Source organism: Dipteris shenzhenensis, chromosome 29 (assembly GCF_047967505.1).
Source record: "Dipteris shenzhenensis isolate YYH24624 ecotype China chromosome 29, Dip_SZ_1.0, whole genome shotgun sequence".
In the NCBI taxonomy this organism is placed as follows: Eukaryota; Viridiplantae; Streptophyta; class Polypodiopsida; order Gleicheniales; family Dipteridaceae; genus Dipteris; species Dipteris shenzhenensis.
In genome coordinates, this window is record NC_141624.1 from 37,109,050 (window position 1) to 37,121,548 (window position 12,499).

General features: G+C 45.0%; 1 protein-coding gene across 2 annotated transcripts in view; it reads right to left on the minus strand.

Moving 5' to 3' along the window:
- Positions 1 to 12,499, minus strand: part of LOC147882787 (lipase class 3 family protein) — a 120,937-nt gene that overhangs the window by 107,508 nt on the left and 930 nt on the right. The gene's annotated exons all lie outside the window — the stretch shown is intronic.

A 12,499-nucleotide genomic window follows, 5' to 3' on the forward strand; every position in this document is an offset into this window, starting at 1 on the left:
TGCCACGTGGCAGCTCCTGGTTTGGTTGTGTACTCCTATGCTGTCTGTGTGGCAATCACAGCATGGCCACGGTCTGTGGCCCGTGACACAAAGAGAGAGAGAGAGAGAGAGAGAAAGCGAGAAAGAAAGAAATTTTATTAGTGTCTTCAGAAAACCGATGGGTCTATGAGACTGGAAGAAAACCTGATACAAATCACAGTAAGGGTGGAGCTACTGAAACAAGCATCATCACCCGTGCTGAATCCTAAGTCTGATCATACATAATCAAATACATTTGGGTGTAACAATGAAAAGAAAAAGACTGGAGCGGAGCTGAATCCTCCGTATGTCATGTCGCCTTGGCTGGTGCATAGCCGGTGATGGGATGATGGTGCCTGTCAAGGGGTGCCATGCGTCTCGGTCTCCGAGACGAGGCTCGACCAGAGCCACCGTGACTCCCGTGGGATGTATCCCGGATCTAAACAATGATGGAAGGTCCCCCAGAGTGATCTGTGTGTCCCCTCGATGTCTCGTGTGTCGTGCTGTGGTCGTCGGATCGGGGTCTCTGTCGTGTTTGCGGCTAGAGACTGGACGATCAATGTCACTCGATGGGAAGAACTCTGTGATCCTGCTCTGACAGGTGTCTGATGATGTGGCCAAGCCCCATCGCCTGAGTAAGTACTCTCTATGTTGGACCCCCTCGTGAATGAAGGCCGCGAGGCATCTCTGATCTGGGTAGGCGAGGAATCTGGAAAGGAGTCCGGAGCCGTCTCTAAAGAGGCAGTGGTAGCGACCTCGGATCTCGTAGTACACTGGGGACCTGAAAATAAAATGCTCCTCCGACTCAACCTCCTGACAGTCACACAATATGCATAAGCGATGCTCCCTAGGAATCCCCTCTGCTCTGCCACTCTCTATGCGGAGGCAGTGTGATGATACCCAAAACTGTCCGATGGAGATCCGTAGTGAGTGAGGCATATGAAGCTCAGTGTACCCCGGTGGTGTGATGAATCCCTCCTCTGAAATACGAAGACAGTAACCTCTGTAGAAACGCAGCTTCACAAGAAATAAAAGGTCGTAGATTAGATAAGGAGAGCAATACGACTTATATACTCCCCCCGCCCCCCAATATTTCTTTTTTAGCCCTCTCAATTCCCAACCAGGCCTCTTTTTCTCCCTTCATTACAGCCATCCCTTCCCATACAATTTCGCCCACAAAATTTTATGATGTGGCTGTCATATAGGGGGTGCCAAAACGGTTCCCCATCAAACATGAAGGCGATCTGCTTGTTTCGTGTCTTGATTCAGCATGACTTTTGTTTTGGCAATGTTTACTTACAGTCCACAGAGAGAGAGACAGAGAAATGTATTAACGTCTTCAGGAGGCTTCACAAGCCTATGAAAAGTAAATATCACACTGACACATGCTCATACAAGCTGCTATGGGCCAAGTCAAAGGGCTCACTAAGATCCTTTGCTGAGTACTGAACCCTTTGAGAGAAGAGAGCAGCATGAAGTAAAAGGAGGTCGTAGATGAGATTAAGGAGTACCACATCAAAATGCACCAGACAATGAGGAAAATACGACTTATATAGTCCACCCCCCGCAAAAAATCTCTCTTTTAGCCCTCTCAACCCCAACTAGGCCTCTTTTTCTCCCATCATTACAGCCACCACTTGCCATACAATTTCACCCATAAAATTTTATGATGTGGCTGTCATACAAGGGTGCCGAAATGGCAGTGTGTTGTTAAAAAGCCTAGCAAAAGATGGAGGTGCTCCTGCACAATGCTTTTCATGATTGGTCATTTTCCGATAATTCCTTCCACTTGATGAGGTACTCCATTTATACCTTGTTACACAGTATTGTATCTCTGAAACCCACAATGCACTTCAGCATGAAGAGGATAAGGCCGTCCTCATCCATAGCTAGCAACTCTGTGAGGACATGCTTATTCCGGTCCACATGTGATATCAGCAATGATACGTGCAACACATTGTGCATGCTGGAGGAGGGTGGTCACTCCAATTGTCACACTACTTCCACAACACTGCAGATGGGCCATAGTATCAATGAGCAACCTTATTATCGGTGTTACCCCTTAGAGGGGCATATCGATTTTTGTGGAGACGTAGATGCACAAAATCGCCTTCTTTGAAAACTAGGTACCTCCTAAGTTCATCCGCACATTTCTTATGCTTGGCTTGGTCCTTTTGTGTGTTCTGTTTAGCCAATTGCGAAAGAACCTCCATCCTTTCCAAATCATCTCGTGCTTGCTGATTTTGCCTAGCCATGTCTAAAATTGTTTCCTTACTTTGCGTCCATATATTGCTTCAAACATCCTTATCCCAATAGATAAATGTTTGGTATTATTGTAGCAAAGTTCAGCAAGTCCAAGCCATTTATCCCAAGACCTCTAATTGCAAAAGGACCTCCATCATCTCGTGCTTGCTGATTTTGCATAGCCATGTCTAAAATTGTTTCCTTACTTTTGCGTCCATATATTGCTTCAAACATCCTTATCCCAATAGATAAATGTTTGGTATTATTGTAGCAAAGTTTAGCAAGTCCAAGCCATTTATCCCAAGACCTCTAATTGTCATGGTAGAAATGCTTCAAGTATTCCTCCATCCATTCGTTCACCCTCTCACACTGGCTGTCGGACTCAGGATGGTATGTTGTGCTAGGAGTGAGTATGTTGCTCAATGCTAACAATTCTTGCCAAAAGTGACCGATAAAACTTGGCATACACTTACCTAACAACCTCCTGAGGAAATCCATGATGCTTCAAAGAATTGCCAGGGGACCTGAGATGCTTAATATCATGTCTTGGTAGGGATGAAATGTGTTGGAGGATCAGGGTGAGAGAGTGGAGCACAAAATAGGGATGAAATGGCTTGGAAGGGATGAAACATATTGGAGGATCTGTTGGAAAGGTCACCTCCCCATCTGTAAGCCCCCATATGAGGAAAGCATGGGGGGGGTGGACATGGGAACTAATGGAAGGCCACATGGGCAGCATCATGGTTGCCATGTGGGCAAGGATCAGAGAAAAAAAAAGCCTTTTGGGAACCTGGAACAGTACGGAACAGATCCGCCATGAGCAGCAGCCTGTACGGCTCTTTTGGAAGGTCTATAGGGCCTTGGAGAGACAAGAACAGTGCAGCAAAGGGCGAGATCAGAGGCACCTGGTTACAGTAGCACTAGGTGCTAGTTCGGGGCTGTTTGGAGCTCCAGACAAAGGCGGACAGGGGCGAGCAGGTACAACTGCAGTACGGCAGAATGACGGGATCCATGGGCAGGGATAAGACCTGCAAGAAGGTCCTAAAGAAGGGCTGCAAAAACGCCCTGACAGCAGCACAAGAAAAGAGTGAAGGGGGGAGGGCCCCTTGTCCTTATATAGGGCTGGTTGGCCTGAGCCAACCAAGTCGGCCAGCAAGCAGCGAGCCAGTCGGCCCATTAGGGCTGACTGGGTCGGTATTTTGGCAGCCCCTTGGGGGCCTATAGAAGGAGGGCCTTTGTGCCCTCATAACACATCTTCTTGGAGCAGCTTTTGAGGTGCAGAAAGGAGCAGCACCAGCAGCAACAGTTGGGCCTCATCCTGAAGGTGAACTTGGCTGGAGACCTGCAGACTTAGCTCACTCATTGGCAGCACACCTAGGCTCGTTTGCAGACAGCAAGGTGGAAGGGATCTAGACAGAGAGTCTACATACGCTCGAGGTGGAGCACGTGGGCTCAAGTCTAGAGATATCCGGCAGATAGTAGAAGTACCTTGTGGTAAGATCAAAGGAGCACGCTCTGGTGGAACTTTGGATCTCTCTCTCTTTTGTTGTGTCCATAGTTTTGGACGGAAATATATATTCTTTTGGTAGCTTCTATATCTAGCTGGATCATTGTCTATTGATGAGTCTGCACATCTAAGTGATTCACATTAAGTAGTGTGAGCTTCTGGGCTATTCTATCAGTCTTCTGTGCGTACCCTCTCTTGGTTGATTTATAACATGGTATCAGAGCCCAAGTAGGAGGTTCACAAAGAGGATTACCAAAAGGCGAGCGACAAAAAGCGAGCGAGCCAAAAAAAGCGAGCAATAAAAAACAATAAAAGATTTATAAATCCCCCATTTTAGTAGCAAAAAATAATAACTTATTCAAAAGTCCATATGTTTCCTCAATGCTAGAAGGTTAAATATGCATATAACTTTCTGAGCCACTAACACTAATTTCACATCATCCATGAGATAGTTTATATGTTCAATTTTCAATTCATTGTTTGTATTAAAGACAAACCCTACAGTAACTGCAATCAAGTTCTCTCTTTCCACTAGAGTAATTGAGATCATCAATGCAACCTTCCACACAGGTGAGGTGTTTCCAAGGACTCCTTGCATGGATTAGTCTAGATTCCATGCATATGTAAATGCTTAGCTTTTTTAACTCTGTTCACTCTTGAAATGAAACCCATGTTTCTTTGTTATTGGAAAAATATCCTTCCCTAATGATTTATTCTTAGCTCCCACTAATCTAACCAATGCAACAAATTAACCACAAATTCATATTTTGGTGCATTAAATTTTACTAGATGGTACACAAAGACATGATAATCATCTAAACTACGCCTTGCCATTTGATTTAATATGTAACATGACCCTGTTTGGACTTGTAAATCAAAAGATACAAGGATGTGAAAATGTCCTCTTTTGGGCCAAAACAGGGAGCGCGCTCCCTGTTTTGGCCCAAAAGAGGACATTTTCACATCCCTGTATTTTTGCAAGATGTCCCGCGCTCCCTGTTTTGGCCCAAAAGAGGACATTTTCACATCCCTGTATTTTTGCAAGATGTCAACATATGATTTTTTTGGCCCAAAAGATGAGTTTTTAACATCCCTACATCTTTTTATTGTTTAACGCGCTCCCTGTTTTGGCCCAAAAGAGGACATTTTCACATCCCTGTACTTTTGCAAGATGTCAACATATGATTTTTTTGGCCCAAAAGATGAGTTTTTAACATCCCTACATCTTTTTATTGTCAGGTCAAATATAAATGGCATAATGTTACATATCAAATCAAATGACAAGGCATGATTTAGATCAATATCATGTCTTTTTGCACCATCTAAAAAAATTGTGTGCATCAAAATATGAATTTTGTGAGATTCTGTCCAATTTTTTGCACCAAGTTTAAAGCAAGGTTTCCCATAATGGGGAGCGAGAAGACACTGTCTATTTTGGCCCAAAAAAAAACCAAAATTTAACATCCTCTACCTTTTAATTGCACTCTGGGGATCACTTCATAAACCCATAAAGCATGTGCAAGCAAGCATGTATTAAAAATTACCCCTATTCTTGCAATTTACATTATGTCATGTAAATGGTTGAACCCATGTATGTGTTTACATTTTAAAATATCTACATATATAAATTACATTAAGTTGCTATTTTATAAATCCCCTCATGCACACAAACATGTAAGTCCCCCCACTAAAAAATACCCCTCAATGCACAAAAGTGGTATGTTACATGTTTATGAGTGACCCCCCATGATAATTGCCAAACCCAAATGGGGTCATGTTACAATAGTCCTTAACTTTAGACTACTCAATTTCAAGAAATGTGACACATAACCACTCTTTTGAATACTTTATACTTCAAGCAATTATTCTATTAAAAACTTAGATTCTTTCTTTGCTTGCTTGATTTTCCAATCACCTCAACTAATTGTCGCTCGCTTTTTCTCGCTCGCTCTATTGACTACCTCGTTCACAAGTGTGGGAGCCTGAAGCCAGGGATCTTGTTGAAGGACGACCCTGATTCAGAAGCTCTAGGAAATCGACTTTCATGACTGGAGGACAGTGCCCTTGCGAGAAGGAGGGTGACTCAGGTTCAATCAGGTGTGCTCAGAGTTTTGGTCTACAAAAGCTTGAGTTTGTTCGACTTTGCTGTGTGGTTTAGCAACAGAGGTGTCGATTTCAGAAGCCTCTTCAGGCCATTCTCTCCCTTCCTCCTCTCCCAGATTTCTTTCTTTCACCATCCCTAACTTTGGAGAGTCTGGGAAACTGGATGGGACAAATTACCCTATCTGGAAGGTGAAGATCCGGAGTCATTTAGTGGCTCGAAAGCTATGGAAACTGACAACGGCAAGAGCCGAGGCAAAGCCGGAGGATATGGTGGACAACAAGGTGAAGATACTCATACTAGTAGATGGAGAGGAGCTCGAAGCTTGAGAAGACAGAGATGCCCACGCCCTGGCATTGATCATAGGGACTATGGCGGACTCTGTGCTTCCTCACATCCAAATGACCGACACATCAGTAGAGACGTGGGCCATTCTGAAGGATCTGTACGAGACAGATAACACATCCCGGATCTTGCTTCTTCAGCATCAGCTCTATAACTTGGATGTGCATGAGGGAGATTCGGTACATGACTACTTGACGAAGGTCAAGGTGGTGAGGGATCAACTAGCATCGGTTGGTCAGAAGGTGGACTCGTACCATTTAGCCTTGATGGTATTGAGGAGGCTACCTCAGAGTTTCAAAGCTTCGTCACGACTGTGACAGCAGGACAGAGAACCAAACCTCTGACTTTTGAGGAGTTGGGTCCATTACTGCTCCAAGAAGAAGCTAGGGAGAAGCTATACAACAACGACAATAATGACAAGGCGTTGCTAGCAAAGGATTACACTGGCAAAGGGAAGGGCAAGCCTAATGGTAGCAAGTCCAAGAAGGATGACTCTGATGACGAGGACACTTCCAAGAAAAGGAAGCAGAAGAAGAAGTGCTTCTATTGTGACACACCAAGCCATTTTGCGAAGGATTGCAGAAAGAAGAAAATGGATCATAAAAACAAGAAGAAAAAGTATGACTCAAATACAGATGGTGAAACAAAATCGAAAGCTAATGTGGTAATCGAAGAACTGTTTCTAGTGACATCTCCGTGTGTTATTGAGGTCAGATATGCCGACCTAGAAACCATAGTGAAGATGCCTGACATTGAGATGTGGGCCGATGGGGAGTCAGAAACCTTTGTGAAGGTGAAGGACAGCATGGAGTGCTTGGAATCTTCCAAGTGCATGGCTGTTGATACTGACACGAGGGTGGATTCCATGGATTGTTCTAGGGTTTCATGTTTAGATGGTTGCTGTAATTCAGAAGGGGATAGTACAGGATTGCACAGGTTATTGGTACATGCCTCGATGAGGTGCATGGTTTGCTACACATAGGCAGTACGACGATCTAGTATGTACTTGATGTTCTTAATTTGAGCCTTTATAGCATGCTTTGGAGAGAATCTTCTCTTCATATGTCTCAGGTAATGTAAGATTGGACGGAATGAGCCTTCTTCAAAGGCAGAAGGGGAACTATGGGTGCTTCTTCAAATCTCAGACACAAATTGCTGGAAGGTGATTCACAAGGTGTACTTATCTGGATATATTCTTGGGATTTCATTTCTCGAGATGGTTCTTTTATTACGGACCTTACCAAAGGAAGGACGGGTTGAAACAGACCCTTAGAGCATGGTGCCTGGAAGACTCTAGGTTGTTCACTCATTATGAGCGGGACAACTGGAAGATTGTTGTGTTTGGATTGCTTAAGTTCGAAGGCGGGAATGTAATTGAAGGTGGTGGTGCCAAGAGGTGCTACCCGAGATGGACCTGTGTACCAAGATGGTGTGCGGAAGCAGAAGCAGAAGCGGACCTAGTGGAGCAGGAGCCACTGGATGAAAAGCTAGGAAAAGATTTCGACATCAAAATGTTCCAAAGGACTACGACCAGGAAGGTACTCGAGCATCGTCATCGACGTGTTGGCATTGGGCCGAGATGTGTCGGTGAGAGGGGGTGTTGGAAAGGTCACCTCCCCATCCGTAAGCCCCCATATGAGGAGAACATCCGGGGGGTGGACCTGGGAAATGATGGAAGGCAGCATCATAGTTGCCATGTGGGCAAGGATCAGAGAAAGAAAAGAGCCTTCTAGGAACCTAGAACAGCACGGAACAGATCCTCCATAAGCAGCAGCCTGTACGGCTCTCTTGGAAGGTCCGTAGGGCCTTGGAGAGACACGAATAGGTGCAGCAAAGGGCGAGATCAGAGGCGCCTGGTTAGAGTAGCACTAGGTGCTAGTTCACGGCTGTTTGGAGCTCCAGACAAAGGCGGACAAAGGCGAGCAGGTATGACTGCAGTACGGCAGCATCACGGGATCCATGGGCAGGGATACGACCTGTAAGAAGGGCTGCAAAAAGGCCCTGGCAGCAGCACAAGAAAAGAGCAAAGGGGGGCGGGCCCCTTGCCCTTATATAGGGCTGGTTGGCCTGAGCCAACCAAGTTGGTTGGGCCAGCCAACCAAGTCAGCCAGCAAGTAGCAAGCCAGTCGGCCCATTAGGGCGGACTGGGTCGGTATTTTGGCAGCCCCTTGGGGGCCTAAAGGAGGGCCTCTGTGCCCTCATAACACATCTTCTTGGAGCAGCCTTTGAGGTGCAGAAAGGAGCAGCACCAGCAGCAACAGTTGGGCCTCATCCTAGAGGTGAACTTGGCTGGAGACCTGCAGACTTAGCTCACTCATTGGCAGCACACCTAGGCTGGTTTGCAGACAGCAAGGTGGAAGGGATCTAGACGGAGCGTCTATATACACTCGAGGTGGAGCACAATTACAGTTTACTCCCAGAATGCGGAGTGCCTCTTGCAGATGAGGATGAGGCTATGCATGGTGAGGAGGATACCTTGGCTAATGATGCCCGGTATGATCCATTGGCTGGTTATGCCAGGACAGATGTGGTTTCTGCAGTTATTGACTCGGGTCATATTGCGCATGGGCAGGAATCATTGATATGTTTGCTTCGTAAGTGCCTTCATGGCCAGAAGCAATCCCCTCGAGCTTGGTTTCATAGGTTTGATACCGTTATGAGAGCTTAGGATGTGATGCGCAGTGAGACAGGTTATGGTCTCAGTATTCAGGAGGTTGCTATCCTTCTGAGGTTACTTGCCATATGGTTCCTTATGGACAGGGATGCTTTGCAGTGGGAGCTGCATGATCTTGATGATGTTTGTCAGATACTTGGTTGTTTCAGTATGGAGAGGGGGAAGTTACTGAGTACTCCATTGCCTGTATTGGCTCCATACTTGAAACACAGCAGGTTTGACGATCACAGATCAGTTGAGCAGCAAGTTATGGTTGATATGGCAGCCATAGTACTTCATGCATCCATGACTGTGTTGAGACTTGGTTCTCACATGTTTGCCATTGGGGCTACACTTCCGATTCTTGCTTCCGTTGCAGTGGGAGTTGGTAGCATGATTATGGTAGATTTTCGCAATAGGGAAGCGGTTGTGGACATCAGGTCCTTATGCTTCCAGGAGCAGCATGTAGGTGATGCAGGTTGGGTAGACCAGCAAAGGTCTATTATAGGTTATGTGCTTATGGTCACAGGTGGTACAGAGACATTTTCTCTGCACAGTGATAGTTCGGGTGCTATGGACTTAGCACAGGAGCACGTGGTGGTGAGAGTTCACTCTCCCAGTGAGATTTGGCATGAGATCTTGGTTGACAGGCATCTACAGCTTGTCATTTTCTATCCTGCAAACCTGACGTCTGCTAGCAGCTTATCCTCTATGCACTTTGCACATTGTAAAGTGCCGATGGGCATAGGATGACGGTCTGGTTATCTTGTTTTTCAGCCTATGGCTGATTGTATTATGTGTACTATACTCCCTTAAAGGCACACTGCCTTTAAGTGGGAGGTTGTTGGGGTAAAGGGCAGTGTGCCCACCCACTTGTACAATGCCCATGTATACTCATATATATATATGATAGAGGAATAAGCTGGAGTAGCTTTTGCTCCACCACTTTTGGTGTCTCCTTATCCCTTCCTGAGTGCTCCCTCTTCCCCCACACTTCCTGCTGTCCATGATGGCTCTAGTTTCTGCTGTAGCATTAGACTTTCCTTCCATTTCACATCTCGGTGCCGGTAAAGCCTCGCTTAAGGCATTTTGCTTCTAGTTACTGTTGGGTACCTGCAAATGGGGCTGCTACAGCCTTTATGTCATGCCACTCTGCCCACAGTCTACTTGTATCTTGGCTTCAATACCTCCGCAAGATTGGCAGCTTGCTCGATGGTCTAGGGCTCATGGGCCTTCACATCGGAAGCCAGGGAAGGGTGAACTCCTTGAATGAACAACAGCTTTCCCTTCTCGCATATGTTATGCACGAAGAGAGAGAGCCTCCAGAACTGCTGTAAATACTCTTGGACTCATAAAAATCAGACAGATATTTCTTCAAGATGAGTGAGGACACAAGAGTGGTGACCATAACCCCTTAAATTGCTCCCATGTGGTGGGGGTATGGGGGGAGTCTCACATGTGGCACTGCCACGTATGGGCATAGTCCTACAAATGTATATCAGATAATATGATGTGGTCCTCATCTTGTTTGGGATAGAAGCGAAAATTTTATTCCAGCTCATTCAGTGTACAAGTGTCTTCCCTTGAATTTGTGTACCATGTGCCTGCTCTTGTGCCATCTCCACTGCATCTCCATCTCCACTCCCACTTATCCTTGCAACTTTAAGGTGTAGTTGGATTGTTATGTGTCTCTTGATCCTGATGGGTCCTTACATAACATTAATTGAGCAGGGAAGATGAGACTAGACAATCCACAATCATGTCAGGAATTGAAAAGATTCTATATTGCTGACACCTTCAGCATGGATAGTACACAAGGGATACCAAAAAAGAATCATGAGAAAGACACACAGAGCAATAAAAAAGGGACTACCTTTGGGATATTTAAGAGCATGCAAGGCATGAGTTATAGGTAGCACCTCTATTTTGACAACGGACGAAGGTTTCCATTATTTTTTTAAAGAGACAGACAAGGGGTTATTGAATATACTTACACATCCCTAATTAAGCCTCCAAAATCACACTAGGAATGAGTAATATGCCTATGACCCAAAAAAAGAAAATGGCTATAACCTCATGTTGAGAACTTGGACAACAGCAAGCTAAATTTCTAGGCACTTCTGGAAAGCTTTTGTAGGATTTTGAACCTTAATTGTATACACAAATGAGTAATATGCCTATGACCCAAAAAAAGAAAATGGCTATAACCTCATGTTGAGAACTTGGACAACAGCAAGCTAAATTTCTAGGCACTTCTGGAAAGCTTTTGTAGGATTTTGAACCTTAATTGTATACACAAGTCACTCATAAACACAGCAAATTTGAGAAGAGATCACGGTCAAATGAACACACTGCATAAAATGACAGAATTCCTTTAAGGCGAATCGCTTCAGTAACCCACGACGTAAGGATTCCACACACACGCAGTATGGACTGCTGCAGCCACTCTGATCACAAGAAGTAGATTGCTTCAAAACTTAGAACTAAACCCCGAAAAGAAAAGGCGACACTATTGAAGATGATGCAGAGAATGAAGCAAACAACACTTTCATTGGCAGACTTGAATACCTAGCAGCTCAGGCAGACCAGCCTTATTGCCACTTACATAAGTTTTCTGACAAAACTAAGGACGACTCTAATCTATGAGCAGCTTCTCTACATCTATAAGACCTCACAGCTTCAACCGACCCTCATCAAACCACAATTGGCTCACAGCAGGACAAAGGAAAGAATTCGACATAGCCCAGCAGCTGTGTAGAAGCCACGAATCCATGAACTGTAATTGCCGCCTTGCCATGCAATGCCCAGTGCAAGTCATGCACTGGCTGTCAGTTCATGGTCCAATCAAGAAGTGCCCCGTGATTCCGCATTAAACCGCCAATGACAGCAAGCTTTGTTGCATGGACAATCAAGAAGTACCCACAAGACTCAACCTTTGGCCATAGGTAAGTCCTGTCAAAGAGCGAACACAAAGCCACCAAGACGCTTCTACCCAACAGCTTTGATGGTGAAATTACATTTGGGTCAATATAGGCATGCCTTTGAAATAGCAATGTGCTACATTTGCGCATAGATTATTATGTAGTTATTACAGTATAGGAAAACGGCAAGGCAGAGCCTAAATGCTTGTCACCTAAATATGTGAAAGGCATCTCTTACCCCTACTACAACTGACCAGTCCGCAAGTGAGGGTACATCTGAGATAGCACAACATAGAAACTCTAAGAACAAGATCACTAGAACGGTGGAGGAAAGGTCAGCCTGAAGAAGAGGCAATACTTGTAACAAGCGGTGGCATGTCTAGGATCTGTACTTGGCGTACGTAGAACCTTCATCTAAAGAGCGAAGATTAGATTGTAAAAATGGGAGTTGACAATGATCTTGTTTGTGACTATGTGCTTGCCAAACATTCCTTATGCGGTGCTCTTGGTGAATACTCTTATAGCCTCTGGATTAAAAAGTCTCATTTGAAGGTTGCAACTTCTTGCAAACTATGTAAAACTTTGCATGATAAGTGGTACGCAAGAAAGTACCATCTATTAAACGCTTTGAAAAACATATAAAGAGTCAGCTGTCAGTGGAGCGCTGAAGGAGAATCCTGGCCATGACTCAGGTGCAGGTAGTGTGGAGG